At 38.5% G+C, this 16,869-nt stretch overlaps 2 long non-coding RNA genes across 2 annotated transcripts; both read right to left on the reverse strand.

The window, feature by feature from the left end:
• Nucleotides 1–536: 536 nt before the first annotated feature.
• On the reverse strand, nucleotides 537–2,393 carry LOC136674690 (uncharacterized). Its single transcript, XR_010796085.1, has 3 exons — nucleotides 2,378–2,393; nucleotides 1,964–2,045; nucleotides 537–1,087 (listed from the first exon to the last, which is right to left on the reverse strand). It is a non-coding gene; the product is annotated as an uncharacterized lncRNA (long non-coding RNA).
• A 10,165-nt stretch (nucleotides 2,394–12,558) lies between these two features.
• LOC136674509 (uncharacterized) lies at nucleotides 12,559–14,438 on the reverse strand. Its single transcript, XR_010796056.1, has 3 exons — nucleotides 14,423–14,438; nucleotides 14,009–14,090; nucleotides 12,559–13,132 (listed from the first exon to the last, which is right to left on the reverse strand). It is a non-coding gene; the product is annotated as an uncharacterized lncRNA (long non-coding RNA).
• Between the last annotated feature and the right edge of the window lie 2,431 nt (nucleotides 14,439–16,869).

The raw sequence follows: 16,869 nt of genomic DNA on the forward strand, positions 1-16,869 counted from the left end.
TGCAAAGCAAACTCATTCACTGAGTTCTTATGTTCTCTGTTTCTAAACACTGGGAAATAGCTTTTATTCTGCTTCTGTGTCTGTTAATGTAATGATATTTAGAAAGATACAGGTCGGTTTTGTTTGCAGTGGGACTGAGAGGTTGGATGTTTGTGATTTCTGCATTGTAGCGTACTTTTATTTCTGTTTCTGTAACACTTTCCAATGTGCAGGGATTAAGCAGGAACTAATGATTTGTGCTACATTAAGTAATCTAAATCACTCCTATTAATGAGTTTCTGTGGTAATTCAAACAGTGGATAAACACTTACAGACAAGTTAAACTTCAGCCACAAAAAGGGGTGATTTTTGCTCCGGTTCCACCTTAAAAGACACAGTGCTTCTAATCTTAAACAAACCAGAGGGAACAGCAGAAGAAAATACGCACGAGAAGAAACACACACACTTCTGAATATGATTGCAGAATTTATTGAATGATTTTGGTGAAGAATATTACACTTAGATAATGCTGTGTACAAAAGTCTCATTTAACACAAGCAGAGTTTTCTATCCCACAACCGACAAGCAAGGAAACGTATACATGAACTGAAGCCCAAACTGACAGAGCTTCATCTAAAGATTGATTTTCCCCAACAAACCCTTCTCTTATCTTTACTTAGGCTTTAAATCCAAGGTTGCTCATAGTACATTGGCTGATTTCCTTTGCATGCCACTTTAATTGTTCCTGGAACAGATGTCCCCTTATAAATACATTCTTTATTAGTTTCGTGATCAAGACTGCATACAATTTTTGCAAATTCTTTTTTGCTTTGAAAATATTTTGACCCATCTGTATATTGTTGTTTCAGGTCTGTTCCTTGAGTACAGGTGGGGGTGATGTCTGCAAGGGTACCTATAATGAAAGTAAATTTTTTTTCACATTTCTCCTGTTTTAAATTTATTTTTCGTGCTCTCATTGTATCATTACAATCCGCTCCACTCATATTATTTTTCAAATGCCTTGCAATCAAATCAGCTTCAGTGGACACTGTAGCACTCAGAACCACCAGCAGCACCAGAGTGGACCAGGTCATCTTCATAGTGAAGTCTGTGGTTAGAGAAACGAACACAGACATACAGTGAATGAGTATAAACAGTAAATTATTAGCACATATCATCGTTGCAATTTTGTATCACTTATTTACCCATTTTTATGGTCACAATGTCACAATGAATGGACCAATAGAAATGCTTCCCAACAACTTTTGAATAGTCTTATTCCAGTGACGACATTTCACAAACAAGAACTTTGCTTCTTCCTGTAGGAAAGTTAGGGAGCCTACACTGATCATTAGACACCTCTACCTCATTGGTCTGCCTTGTAGATATAAAGTCAGAGACAGTAGGACATCTGTTGCTGCACAGTTTGTGTTGGTCGTTTTCTAGTCCTTTATCAGTGACAGAGAACGCTGTCACCTGGATATTGTTGGTCCAGCAGTGACATATTCTAAGTCCAGCAGTGACACTGAGGGGTTTCACAACTTCAGCAGCATTCCTGTGTCGGATCCACTCATGCCATCACAACACACACTAACATACCACCACCATGGCAGTGTCACTGCAGCACTGAGAATGATCCACCACCCAAATTATTCCTGCTCTGTGGGGGTGCTTTGGAAGCCCTTACGATTAAGGTCCAGTATGTTTACTGTAATTATAGGACTACAAAGTGCTTCCGTATGTTCAGTGGCGCTAAGCGAGTGGCTTTAATGATTCTCCTGATTGGTGAATGTGAAAATGTGTGGGTTGCTGGTTCAAAGATCACTCAGTCACTCATCACTCAGGTGTTCAAAGCAATGTATTAGTTCAGATTCTCTCCTCAAACTCTGACAATTTGAACAACTCTAGGGTCTAAAAAGTCCCTGAAAGCTCACTAACAAACAGAATCCCAAACTGAATCAGTGTCTAAAGAATGAAAATGCACCTAAGAGATGATGGGATGCGTCCAGCTGAAGAATTCAGACAAGTGTAGTGTCAGTGAACTGAAGTGTAGTGTCAGCGCTGACCTGTCCAGGAAAGAGACAGAGAAGACTTACAGTGAACACTGCTGAACTGCAGTGACATCATCAGATTTTCTACCAATAAGATCACTTTATCAGAAACACACATATATTGGAGCTTACAATAAACATCTCAGGAAGATGATTATAGCTATCAATTTATGATGAGATAACAGATTAAATAATTTAAACCCACTTTAAATAATAACAAGAGTTTAATTACAAAGTAACAAATGAGACAACTCAAGAAATTTAGAAGCCAATAACCAAAGCAGGACTACGTCACCCAATTAGAACTGAGGTCTACTCAGACAGAAGAAGACAGAGGGAACACTCACGTTTTGTTTTCCAGCCGTGGAGTGAAGACCTCTCTCTCAGTTTTTCATTTATTGGAGACTTTAATCAGCAATCAGCCAATCAGAAGCTTCATACAAATTTCAGCCAAACCCTGGACAAACAGCAGCTGTGTGCAAAGTATTCAAGATATGCAAATGAATGTGAGATTTTTATTTATATTTATATATATATATATATATATATATATATATATATATATATATATATATATATATATATATATATATATATTACTAAGTATGAATAAATGAATGTTACAGTTTCACACTTTAATAGAACTTACTTACATTTCTGCATGTGTTGAATCAAACCTATTACTGCTTTTCCTACTCGTTTTATGATATTTTCATCTCTGTAGGCACCCTGAATTTCAAAAAAGTGACTGGATCCATATATATCCACTTTTGTGTACACAGGGTAGTGTGTGCACTTTTATATATGTTTTCTGTATAACATAAGTGTTAAACTCCACACCACCCCCAAAAATGTGCATCAGTAGTCTTAAATGTTAGATTCATTCATTCATTGTCTGTAAGCACTTATCCAGAATCACTGGGCACAAGGCAGGAATGCACCCTGGAGGGGGCTCCAGTCCTTCACAGGGCGACACACACATACACATTCACTCACACACTATGGACACATTTGAGTTGCCAATTCACCTGCCAATATGTGTTTTTGGACCATGGGAGGAAACTGGAGCACCCAGAGAAAACCCACGTGGACACGAGGAGAACACACCAAGCTCTTGAACCCACAACCTCCAGGATCCTGTAACTATGTGACTGTGACACTACCTGCCGTGTCGCTTAAATGTTAGAGTACATTCCTTAAATGTTGGATAGATTTTCTTCCTCTGGATGTGTGTTTTTGTACATTTTCAAAACATAACTTTTGTTAAAATGCCAGAGTCCTGCTGTCAAAACAAAGGTCCTGTAATGCTCTGCTCATTAAAGGAACAAACAATGTGTATCCTCAAAGCTACAGCAGTGGTATTAGGGTCACCTATTAAAATATAAGGCTCACAGGTGAGCTCTTTCCAAACCCTAAAAGCAAACAGTTTTTTTTCAAGTTACTATAACTCAGGTTTTGTAGTTCTGGATGCTGTAAATATTTGGTATACGTTTATATTTTAGTTTTCTGTAAATTAAGAGATTCACTTTTGTGACTTTTACTTGAGAAAACTCAAAAAGTCTGTAGCAAAATTATATAAATGCACAACTATTCACCTGCAGAAATTTTTGCTGGTATTATTTGTACATTTTCAATCAAAATGATTTAAAGAGAAAAAGAGGATAAACAAAATAAACAGGAAATGAAGGTGTGTGTTTGAAATCTATGGAACTTAATCATCTAGAGTAGAAGTGGATTTTGATAAAGTTCTGTTACTAGACTTTATATACAACAGGAGGTACCCTTGAGAAGACCACCCTAATGGGAGTTTTTTTTTGCCAGTGCAAGGAACTATGTAATTACTATTTATTCATTGATAAAAAGAGAAAATACTTCTAGGTTCAGAATAAAATGTTACATGTCTGTAATTAAAGATCAGATATTATGTGTATAATTAATGATTAATGAACTGCTATGAGTGATATTTGCTGAGCAGATCTGTAAGCAGGTTTTGAACAGGTATTGCTCCCATATTCTGACCAGAAGAGTGATCACTCAGTGTGTCCTTCAGTTCTTATTATATTCAGACTCTAATAATGGCCTCATTATGATTATATTAACGGTTAGCACTAAGTGCCACATCTACTCAACAAAGTTAATTTACTTAGTGGCTAAACATTTGTGGACAGTGTTCATCAATTTCCTCTTTATTCTACTTCTGAAGTGAAGGGTCTTAATTAGGGGTGGTCTCTGTTTTCTGCAGTGACAGAGTTTTATGAGCCAAATGTGTCCATGTGCAGTTTGTTTGTCATAAACTCATCCAGCAAATAAAATTGTATGTGTACTTAAAGATATGTTTATATAAAGGTGTAGATGTGGTTAAATGTTTATGTGTAAGTGTAATTAAAAGTGTAGATGTAGTTAAAGATGTAGATGCTGTTTAATGTTAATTTATAAAGTTAAATTGAAGGTGTAGATGTTGTTGAAGGTGTTGCTCTAGTTAATTGTGTGTGTGGTTTTAGAGGATGAGGACTGTAGAACCAAGCTATTCTACTTGACTTTAAATATATAGATACAGTCTTACACACATAAAACTGTTACTTGTTTGTCCTATGGTGAATAAAGTTGCTAAATGTGACACAAACATTTTTCACTGCAGCAAACCCCCTGATCCCCTTCATTTCATTTGACCTGTAGCGTATGCACTGTATTAGACGTGGCACTTGGACACTGTTTGAGTCGTTGCTATAATCAGCCTGAGACTGTTATCAGAATCCGAATATTAATGAACTGTTGGAAGACATTTGAATGATCAGATCCCAGAACAAGAGACTCAAGGACTCCACTCACTTTCCCTTATTTTATCAATGCAAAACTCTCCTCTCATTTAAATAAAGTGGATGAAATTTCTGAAGGTATTTTTAAATTATCTTCATGTCTTACATATAACATCCATCTTATGTAGGGTCATGGGTCCAGAACCTAGCAGGAATCACTGGGTGCAAGGAAGGAACACACCCTGGACAAAGCATCATCACAGGGCATCACACACTCACCCAGTTACTTATACACACAGCTGTGGACAGCTTCACATACACACCCTGTCGTTTACACGCTCTGCTATGGACAAATTCACACACTCACACAGTCACTCAGACACTCACACCTGTGCCACACCTGAGTTTCATGTGTGACCATCCAACACCTGGTTTATCATGTTTCATTAAATACATTCACACAAAATCTTGAGTCTGTAAAACCCTGCTATTGATGTCAATATGCTTTAAAATGCATTAATTCCTCTGGAGTCCTGAAGAGGACACTGGACACTCTCTGTGTCTCAAAAACACACATTGGTAGGTGGATTGACTACTCAAAAGTGTGTGTAGGTGTAAGTTTGAGAGTGTGTGTCACCATGTGACTGGTTCTGCTTTCAGGGTGTGTTCCAGCATTCTGTCCAGTGATTCCAGGTAGGCCCATGACCCACCACAAACCCAGAACTGGATAAGTGGTTACAGACAATTAATGAATTATTTTATCTTCTAATTTGTTCAAGGAAGTGCACATAAACAAAATGAATGCTATAATTAAAAATTCTTTAATGTTGATTGGTTATTCTTTTCTCATCAATAGCAGAGTAACACCCCTTTTACTCTTGAATCCTCTAAACTATTGGTGTTAAATTTGCTTTTTGCTAGATGCACATTTCTGTCCCTGTGTCTGATTGGGAAGCAGAGGGGTGCAGCTGTATTTGTGCCTTTCAAATTTCTGTGTGACCCAGAAGTCTAGGAAGTCTAGAAACATCCTGGATGCAGCTTAAACAAGCTAAATGTGAATGATGAGGCATCGTTTAGCTATAAAGCGTGCACCATTAGAGGCTGAAATTAATTACAAAGTGTAAAGTTGTTTCAAGCCCTTGTTAAGTACAACCCCAATTCCAATGTTTGGACAATGTTAGGTGTACAACCCCAAATCCAATGTTAGATGTAAAACCTAAATAAAAACAGAATAAGATGATTTTCAACCTATATACAATTGAGTACACTACAAAGACAAGATTCTTAATGTTCAAATGGATAAACTTTATTGTTTTTTTGGCAAATATTCACTCATTTTGTATTTGAAACCTTCAATATGTTCATCAAGTTGGGACAGGGGCATGTTTACCACTGTGTTACATCACCTTTCCTTTTAACAACACTCAATAAGCATTTGGGAACTGAGGACACTGATTGTTGAAGCTTTGTAGGTGGAATTCTTTCCCATTCTTGCTCAATGTACAACTTCAGTTGCTCAGCAGTCCGGGATCTCCGTTGTCGTATTTTGTGCTACATAATGCGCCACACATTTTCAATGGGAGACAGGTCTGGACTTCAGGCAGGCCAGTCTAGTACCTGCACTCTTTTACTACGAAGCCATGCTGTTGTAACACGTGCAGAATGTGGCTTGGCATTGTCTTGCTAAAATAAGCAGGGACATCACTGAAAAAGACGTTGCTTGGATTGCAGCATATGTTGCTCTAAAACCTGTATGTACCTTTCAGCATTAATGGTGCTTTCACAGATGTGTGACTTACCCATGCCATGGGCACTAACACCCACCTATACCATCAGAGCCGCTGGCTTTTGAACTTTGTGCCGATATCATTCCAGACAGTCTTTTTCCTCTTTGGCCAGGAGGACACGACGTGCATGATTTCCAAAAACAGTCCATCTCAGATGAGCTCGGTCCCAGAGAAGCCGGCGGTGTTTCTGGGTGTTCCTGGACCCCTAGACCCCCTTCAGTCTGGGAACACATCTGCCCGTCCTGCTGCCTCGACACAGAGGCCCTTAAACCCAGACCCACTGGCTTTGAAGCATCTGCTGCCAGTGCAGTGAATAGCTTCTCAGATACCCAATGTACCCCATCCACCAGAGGGTATTCTATTAATGTACTGTTTGTATAATGAGTAGCTATTTTTTACTTTTTGAGCATGAATGGCCTTTTTAAAGGTCATGCCACAGCATCTCAATAGGATCCAGGTCAGGACTTTGACTAGGCCACTCCGAAAGTTTTCATTTGGTTTTACTTCAGTCATTTAGAGGTGGACTTGCTGGTGTGTTTTGGATCATTGTCCTGTTGCAGAACCCAAGTTCGTTTCAGCTTGAGGTCACAAACAGATGACAGGACAGTCTCCTTCAGGATTTTTTGATAGACAGCTGAATTCATGTTTCAATTTATCACAGTCTTCCTGGTCCTGAAGCACCAAAACAGCCCCAGACCATCACACTAACACCATATTTTACTGTAGGTATGATGTTCTTTTTCTGAAATGCGGTGTTATTTTATGCCAGATGCAATGGGAAACACACCTTCCAAAAAGTTCAGCTTTTGTCTCGTCAGTCCACAGAGTATTTTCCCAAAAGTCTTGGGGATCATCAAGATGTTTTCTGGCAAAATTGAGATGAGCCTTAATGTTCATTTTGCTCAGCAGTGGTTTTGGTCTTGGCACTCTGCCATGCAGGCCATTTTTGCCCAGTCTCTTTCTTATGGTGGAGTCATGAATGCTGATCTTAACTAAGGTAACTGAGGCCTGCAGTTCTTTGGATGTTGTTGTGGGGCCTTTTGTGACTTCTTGGATGAGTCGTCGCTGCACTCTTCGTAATTTTCGTCGGCCACCCGCTCCTGGGAAGGTTCACCACTGTTCCACGTTTTCGCCATTTGTGGATTATGGCTTTCACTGTGGTTCACTGGAGTCCCAAAACTTTAGAAATGGCTTTATTACCTTTTACAGACGGATAGATCTCAATTACTTACTTTCTCATTTGTTCGTGAATTTCTTTGGATTTTGGCATGATGTCTAGCTTTTGAGGATCTTTTGGTCTACTTCGCTTTGTCAGGCAGGTCCTATTTAAGTGATTTCTTGATTGTGAACAGGTGTGACATTAATCAGGCCCCTGGTGTGGCTAGAGAAATTGAACTCAGGTGTGATAAACAGTGTGGGCCAACACTTTTTCACACAGGGCCATGTAGATTTAGATTTTTTTTTATATATATAGACAATGTGCTTATTCTGCAAGGGTTTTCTTGTGATGTAAATGCATGACCACATTATTCTTAATATATTTTCTTCTTAATCTACATGAGAAAATGGTTATTTACTCTAATAGTCCATCAGAGTAACAAAATAGAGACAGAAAATACCTGCACTGTAAACATAAGCAATGCAATGTCCTTCTGTACTAATATGATTAAAACAAAAGTTGTGTGTGTCAAGTCTATAGCTACTTACGTATCTGACAATGTACATAATAATGTAAATTACCCCAGGTCCCCTTTGTCTCCTCTCTTTTCTCTCAGGTTTATTCTCTCTTATGCTCGCTCTTATACTGTGAAAACCCTTAATACTGGACTCATAGCCTGCAATCTGCTGTAAGTAGTGGTAGTAGTAGTAGAGGACGAAGAAGAAGTAGAGGAAATATACCTTAACTAACCCACTTGGGGAAATTGCTTCTTTGCCTTTAACCCATCCATGGTAGTGAACAAACAAACATACACTAGTGAGCAATTCTTTACACACACTAGATGCAGCGAACACTCACACAAATGGAGCAGGGGCTGCCAGCTAGCTCTGTGCCAAGGGAGCAGTCTGGGGTTTAGTTGCCTTGCTCAAGGACACGTGCGTGCAATTTATTCATGCCATTCCTGTGAAATGAACCAGTAACCCTCTGGTCTCAGGCTGAGTTCTCTAAACTTAAGGTCTCTCTCTCTCTCTGTCTCTCTCTCTGTCTCTCGCTCTCATGTAAACCCCATCAATGACCCCATGATGTCGCCCACATTGCACAAAATCATATGGCCCTCTAAACACTTTGTCCTAGGTTTGTAGAATGATTATTGTGACATGATTTAAATAAAGAAATTGACAAATCTGATTTTTTTCCCTAATCCGATATGGTATGTGATCGGGGTTTCTAGCCTAAAGTGTTCAATACCCATCAAAATTCATGATAAACCATGGAAAAGCTGCAAATATAATTAAAATAATAAATGTTGGAACTTATTGAGATGTTTGACCTTAGAGATTGAGATGTTTTTAAATAAGTTGCACAGCCAATGAACAACCAGTTCTCATACACAGTTTTAACCCTTTATTATACACAACACAGTCTCTAACTTTTTCAAAACATCGGCCTTGCGTGTGCGCCATAAAGGGGCCATTATATATATATATAACAGTGACAACATGTCACTGTCAATATCACGAGAAACATACTTTATTTTTATAATAAATATTAAAAAATGGAATGATGATTCTTTGCAGCTGTAATCATCAAAAAATAATTTAGAAGTGAACCTTAAGGACATAATTCATTCATTGTCTATAACCGCTTATCCATTTCAGGGTTGCAGTGTGTCTGGAGCCTACCTGGAATCACTGGGCGCAAGGCAGGAACACACCCTGGAGGGGGCACTAGTCCTTAACAGAGCAATTCACATTCACATTTTCACTAACACACCCACACCTATGGACACTTTTGATTAACCAGTCCACCTACCAATTTGTGTTTTTGGTACTGTGGAAGGAAACTGGAGCACCTGGAGGAAACCCACACAGACACTGAGAGAACACACCAAACTCCTCACTGACAGTCACCCAGAGCTGGGCTCAAACCCACAACCCCAGGTATGGAGTCTCAAAAGGGTCAAAATTATGACAACACCTTCCCTCCTCCGTGTCATTTTGCGTCTACCTGCCGTGTGTAGTCCCCCATTTATTTTCAATGAACACGACAAGTAAGCCACGCACAAACATGTTAAGTGTCACGTAACAGCCAATGGTCAAACAGCCAATGCTGCAAGGGTTACATATGTTACCATACACATATTTTAATGTATAAACCTGTTTTCTAAAAGTGTTGATGTCAAATGTATTAAAAACTAAATTCTTTAAAACAAAACATCCAGGGTTTTCATAGAAGAGCTCAAATGTATTTTGTAAATATAAACACATATTGAATTTGATGCCTGCAACACACAAAAGATTCACCACTGTGTTACATCATCTTTACTCTTAATGCCACTATGTAAGCATTTGGGAACTGAGGAGACTAATTTTTGCAGGTTTGTGAATGGATGTTTTGTCCCATCTCCCTCAATAGAAGTATTCATTTGCTCTGTGGTTACCGTTGTCTGATTCTCTTCTTCGGGACGCATCATGTCTATAGGCGTGTTGTAGCACATGAACACTGAGGCCTGGAATTGCTGACCTGTCTTGCTGAAATAACCATATGTTTTCCTGAAAAAAAGAGAGGGAACTCAATGGCAGCACGCTCTAACATCCATATATACACACGCTTACATCTGTGGGCAATGTCAAACATTCACCCAATCACTCACACACGTTGACACTTGCATGGCAAATCCACCTACCAAAAAAGTGCCTTTAGACTGTGGGAGGAACAGAGCATTGTCAGAAATCCTTAAATGTCCAGCTGAGTTCCTTAAATTAAGAATCCTGACCATTAAAGAAAAGGAAATGAAAGGAGCCAATGTTTGCAGAGCAGTAGATAGACAACAATCTGTGACTGTGAAACTACAAAATATAGCTGATCTAATGGACAATGTGCACATTATCATGGAGGTGGTTGCAATGTTTTGCTTGATTGTGTATATTATAACTTGTAAATTTAGCTTAATTAGACTGAACACAAAGGGCAGGTGGTCTTGTTTTATCAAGCCCTTGACTGTTTTCACACCACAGGGTTTCACCCACTTGAAAGAAGTGAGTAGCTGGTCTTGTGGAAGATGTTTTCACACCTTGGTCAAGACCGAACTAGGCCAGAGTTTAGCACATTGACCAGTTCTCACACCAGTTCGACCAAAAGTGGAGTGTGTCATGCTGATAAGAAAACTTCTGGACTAGAAAATGGTTAAGATATTTACTGACTTTCATGAAAATTTTGCCTGAAATCACTAGTTTGGTGTTTTATCAGAGGGTTTATCCCCCTGGGGCCAATCCCTCTAGTTTACTCCTGACACTGAGCAAGGTCACATGGCTTCAGAGCATCTAATTTTTCTAAACAGTGAGAACACAATGGTTGCCAAATGGTTCTTTTGTAGATGAGAACATGTTTGAGCCCCTACACACACACACACACACACTTTGAAAAGCACATAAAAACATTGTATTAAACAATTTATTTCATACAAAAGTGCATAAACATTTCAGCAGAATTTAAGTACTTTTTTTATAAGGGTGGGAACCAATGATTTAAGGCATGTATCAGCAATGTGTGTGTATGAACCTCAAAGTAACAGAGTCTACTAAATATAAGGGTTCACCAAACTATAGAAAAGCAAGCAATGAAATGGTAACTTTGAACACAGCTGCACATGAGCCATGGGTCACTATGCTCAGTGGAAATTGTGGCTAGGTAGAGGTTCTTGTGAAGAGGTTTCACACTATCTATCTATCTATCTCTCTTTTTTTCTCTCTCTCTCTCTCTCTCTCTCTCTCTCTCTATCTATCTATCTATCTATCTATCTATCTATCTCTCTTTCTCTCAGGATGAGGCTGCCTGTTCTCCTGGTGTTCCTTTTGGCAGTGGTTCCCAGCTCTGCCCAACCCTGTAAAAAGAATGGGAAGTGAAATGACAAAGGCTACAACATCTCTGTGAAGCACATTCTCCCAGAGGATTTTGCTTTCTCAATGAAGAGCTGGGAAGAACATCTCAAGACGCCTTGCCTGGGTAAAGAACGTCTCTGTGGAAAAGGAAAACTGCAGACTTTCTTTAGAAATACTGATGAACTCCCAATTCAGGACATCTGTAATGGTAAAAGTTTTCAAGACGGCAAAGGTGACCTGTGCCGCAGCGAGCGCAACTTCACTGTTTATTTAGACGAAAGCATGAGGCAGAATAGTGATTGCAAAATAAAACAAATAACTGAAATACATGAAATGTATGTTATTGTGGGCTGTGCAAAGGTTAAAGGTCAGTGTCTGCCTGTACACTTCCATAAACAGACTAATCAGCCACCAAACAAATACTCTGCACGATGCAAAGCAAACTCATTCACTGAGTTCTTATGTTCTCTGTTTCTAAACACTGGGAAATAGCTTTTATTCTGCTTCTGTGTCTGTTAATGTAATGATATTTAGAAAGATACAGGTCGGTTTTGTTTGCAGTGGGATTGAGAGGTTGGATGTTTGTGATTTCTGCATTGTAGCGTACTTTTTTTTCTGTTTCTGTAACACTTTCCAATGTGCAGGGATTAAGCAGGAACTAATGATTTGTGCTACATTAAGTAATCTAAATCACTCCTATTAATGAGTTTCTGTGGTAATTCAAACAGTGGATAAACACTTACAGACAAGTTAAACTTCAGCCACAAAAAGGGGTGATTTTTGCTCCGGTTCCACCTTAAAAGACACAGTGCTTCTAATCTTAAACAAACCAGAGGGAACAGCAGAAGAAAATACGCACAAGAAGAAACACACACACTTCTGAATATGATTGCAGAATTTATTGAATGATTTTGGTGAAGAATATTACACTTAGATAATGCTGTGTACAAAAGTCTCATTTAACACAAGCAGAGTTTTCTATCCCACAACCGACAAGCAAGGAAACGTATACATGAACTGAAGCCCAAACTGACAGAGCTTCATCTAAAGATTGATTTTCCCCAACAAACCTTTCTCTTATCTTTACTTAGGCTTTAAATCCAAGGTTGCTCATAGTACATTGGCTGATTTCCTTTGCATGCCACTTTAATTGTTCCTGGAACAGATGTCCCCTTATAAATACATTCTTTATTAGTTTCGTGATCAAGACTGCATACAATTTTTGCAAATTCTTTTTTGCTTTGAAAATATTTTGACCCATCTGTATATTGTTGTTTCAGGTCTGTTCCTTGAGTACAGGTGGGGGTGATGTCTGCAAGGGTACCTATAATGAAAGTAAATTTTTTTTCACATTTCTCCTGTTTTAAATTTATTTTTCGTGCTCTCATTGTATCATTACAATCCGCTCCACTCATATTATTTTTCAAATGCCTTGCAATCAAATCAGCTTCAGTGGACACTGTAGCACTCAGAACCACCAGCAGCACCAGAGTGGACCAGGTCATCTTCATAGTGAAGTCTGTGGTTAGAGAAACGAACACAGACATACAGTGAATGAGTATAAACAGTAAATTATTAGCACATATCATCGTTGCAATTTTGTATCACTTATTTACCCATTTTTATGGTCACAATGTCACAATGAATGGACCAATAGAAATGCTTCCCAACAACTTTTGAATAGTCTTATTCCAGTGACGACATTTCACAAACAAGAACTTTGCTTCTTCCTGTAGGAAAGTTAGGGAGCCTATACTGATCATTAGACACCTCTACCTCATTGGTCTGCCTTGTAGATATAAAGTCAGAGACAGTAGGACATCTGTTGCTGCACAGTTTGTGTTGGTCGTTTTCTAGTCCTTTATCAGTGACAGAGAACGCTGTCACCTGGATATTGTTGGTCCAGCAGTGACATATTCTAAGTCCAGCAGTGACACTGAGGGGTTTCACAACTTCAGCAGCATTCCTGTGTCGGATCCACTCATGCCATCACAACACACACTAACATACCACCACCATGGCAGTGTCACTGCAGCACTGAGAATGATCCACCACCCAAATTATTCCTGCTCTGTGGGGGTGCTTTGGAAGCCCTTACGATTAAGGTCCAGTATGTTTACTGTAATTATAGGACTACAAAGTGCTTCCGTATGTTCAGTGGCGCTAAGCAAGTGGCTTTAATGATTCTCCTGATTGGTGAATGTGAAAATGTGTGGGTTGCTGGTTCAAAGATCACTCAGTCACTCATCACTCAGGTGTTCAAAGCAATGTATTAGTTCAGATTCTCTCCTCAAACTCTGACAATTTGAACAACTCTAGGGTCTAAAAAGTCCCTGAAAGCTCACTAACAAACAGAATCCCAAACTGAATCAGTGTCTAAAGAATGAAAATGCACCTAAGAGATGATGGGATGCGTCCAGCTGAAGAATTCAGACAAGTGTAGTGTCAGTGAACTGAAGTGTAGTGTCAGCGCTGACCTGTCCAGGAAAGAGACAGAGAAGACTTACAGTGAACACTGCTGAACTGCAGTGACATCATCAGATTTTCTACCAATAAGATCACTTTATCAGAAACACACATATATTGGAGCTTACAATAAACATCTCAGGAAGATGATTATAGCTATCAATTTATGATGAGATAACAGATTAAATAATTTAAACCCACTTTAAATAATAACAAGAGTTTAATTACAAAGTAACAAATGAGACAACTCAAGAAATTTAGAAGCCAATAACCAAAGCAGGACTACGTCACCCAATTAGAACTGAGGTCTACTCAGACAGAAGAAGACAGAGGGAACACTCACGTTTTGTTTTCCAGCCGTGGAGTGAAGACCTCTCTCTCAGTGTTTCATTTATTGGAGACTTTAATCAGCAATCAGCCAATCAGAAGCTTCATACAAATTTCAGCCAAACCCTGGACAAACAGCAGCTGTGTGCAAAGTATTCAAGATATGCAAATGAATGTGAGATTTTTATTTATATTTATATATATATATTACTAAGTATGAATAAATGAATGTTACAGTTTCACACTTTAATAGAACTTACTTACATTTCTGCATGTGTTGAATCAAACCTATTACTGCTTTTCCTACTCGTTTTATGATATTTTCATCTCTGTAGGCACCCTGAATTTCAAAAAAGTGACTGGATCCATATATATCCACTTTTGTGTACACAGGGTAGTGTGTGCACTTTTATATGTTTTCTGTATAACATAAGTGTTAAACTCCACACCACCCCCAAAAATGTGCATCAGTAGTCTTAAATGTTAGATTCATTCATTCATTGTCTGTAAGCACTTATCCAGAATCACTGGGCACAAGGCAGGAATGCACCCTGGAGGGGGCTCCAGTCCTTCACAGGGCGACACACACATACACATTCACTCACACACTATGGACACATTTGAGTTGCCAATTCACCTGCCAATATGTGTTTTTGGACCATGGGAGGAAACTGGAGCACCCAGAGAAAACCCACGTGGACACGAGGAGAACACACCAAGCTCTTGAACCCACAACCTCCAGGATCCTGTAACTATGTGACTGTGACACTACCTGCCGTGTCGCTTAAATGTTAGAGTACATTCCTTAAATGTTGGATAGATTTTCTTCCTCTGGATGTGTGTTTTTGTACATTTTCAAAACATAACTTTTGTTAAAATGCCAGAGTCCTGCTGTCAAAACAAAGGTCCTGTAATGCTCTGCTCATTAAAGGAACAAACAATGTGTATCCTCAAAGCTACAGCAGTGGTATTAGGGTCACCTATTAAAATATAAGGCTCACAGGTGAGCTCTTTCCAAACCCTAAAAGCAAACAGTTTTTTTTCAAGTTACTATAACTCAGGTTTTGTAGTTCTGGATGCTGTAAATATTTGGTATACGTTTATATTTTAGTTTTCTGTAAATTAAGAGATTCACTTTTGTGACTTTTACTTGAGAAAACTCAAAAAGTCTGTAGCAAAATTATATAAATGCACAACTATTCACCTGCAGAAATTTTTGCTGGTATTATTTGTACATTTTCAATCAAAATGATTTAAAGAGAAAAAGAGGATAAACAAAATAAACAGGAAATGAAGATGTGTGTTTGAAATCTATGGAACTTAATCATCTAGAATAGAAGTGGATTTTGATAAAGTTCTGTTACTAGACTTTATATACAACAGGAGGTACCCTTGAGAAGACCACCCTAATGGGAGTTTTTTTTTGCCAGTGCAAGGAACTATGTAATTACTATTTATTCATTGATAAAAAGAGAAAATACTTCTAGGTTCAGAATAAAATGTTACATGTCTGTAATTAAAGATCAGATATTATGTGTATAATTAATGATTAATGAACTGCTATGAGTGGTATTTGCTGAGCAGATCTGTAAGCAGGTTTTGAACAGGTATTGCTCCCATATTCTGACCAGAAGAGTGATCACTCAGTGTGTCCTTCAGTTCTTATTATATTCAGACTCTAATAATGGCCTCATTATGATTATATTAACGGTTAGCACTAAGTGCCACATCTACTCAACAAAGTTAATTTACTTAGTGGCTAAACATTTGTGGACAGTGTTCATCAATTTCCTCTTTATTCTACTTCTGAAGTGAAGGGTCTTAATTAGGGGTGGTCTCTGTTTTCTGCAGTGACAGAGTTTTATGAGCCAAATGTGTCCATGTGCAGTTTGTTTGTCATAAACTCATCCAGCAAATAAAATTGTATGTGTACTTAAAGATATGTTTATATAAAGGTGTAGATGTGGTTAAATGTTTATGTGTACGTGTAATTAAAAGTGTAGATGTAGTTAAAGATGTAGATGCTGTTTAATGTTAATTTATAAAGTTAAATTGAAGGTGTAGATGTTGTTGAAGGTGTTGCTCTAGTTAATTGTGTGTGTGGTTTTAGAGGATGAGGACTGTAGAACCAAGCTATTCTACTTGACTTTAAATATATAGATACAGTCTTACACACATAAAAACTGTTACTTGTTTGTCCTATGGTGAATAAAGTTGCTAAATGTGACACAAACATTTTTCACTGCAGCAAACCCCCTGATCCCCTTCATTTCATTTGACCTGTAGCGTATGCACTGTATTAGACGTGGCACTTGGACACTGTTTGAGTCGTTGCTATAATCAGCCTGAGACTGTTATCAGAATCCGAATATTAATGAACTGTTGGAAGACATTTGAATGATCAGATCCCAGAACAAGAGACTCAAGGACTCCACTCACTTTCCCTTATTTTATCAATGCAAA

The sequence above is a fragment of the Hoplias malabaricus genome, chromosome 2 (assembly GCF_029633855.1).
Source record: "Hoplias malabaricus isolate fHopMal1 chromosome 2, fHopMal1.hap1, whole genome shotgun sequence".
Taxonomy (NCBI): Eukaryota; Metazoa; Chordata; class Actinopteri; order Characiformes; family Erythrinidae; genus Hoplias; species Hoplias malabaricus.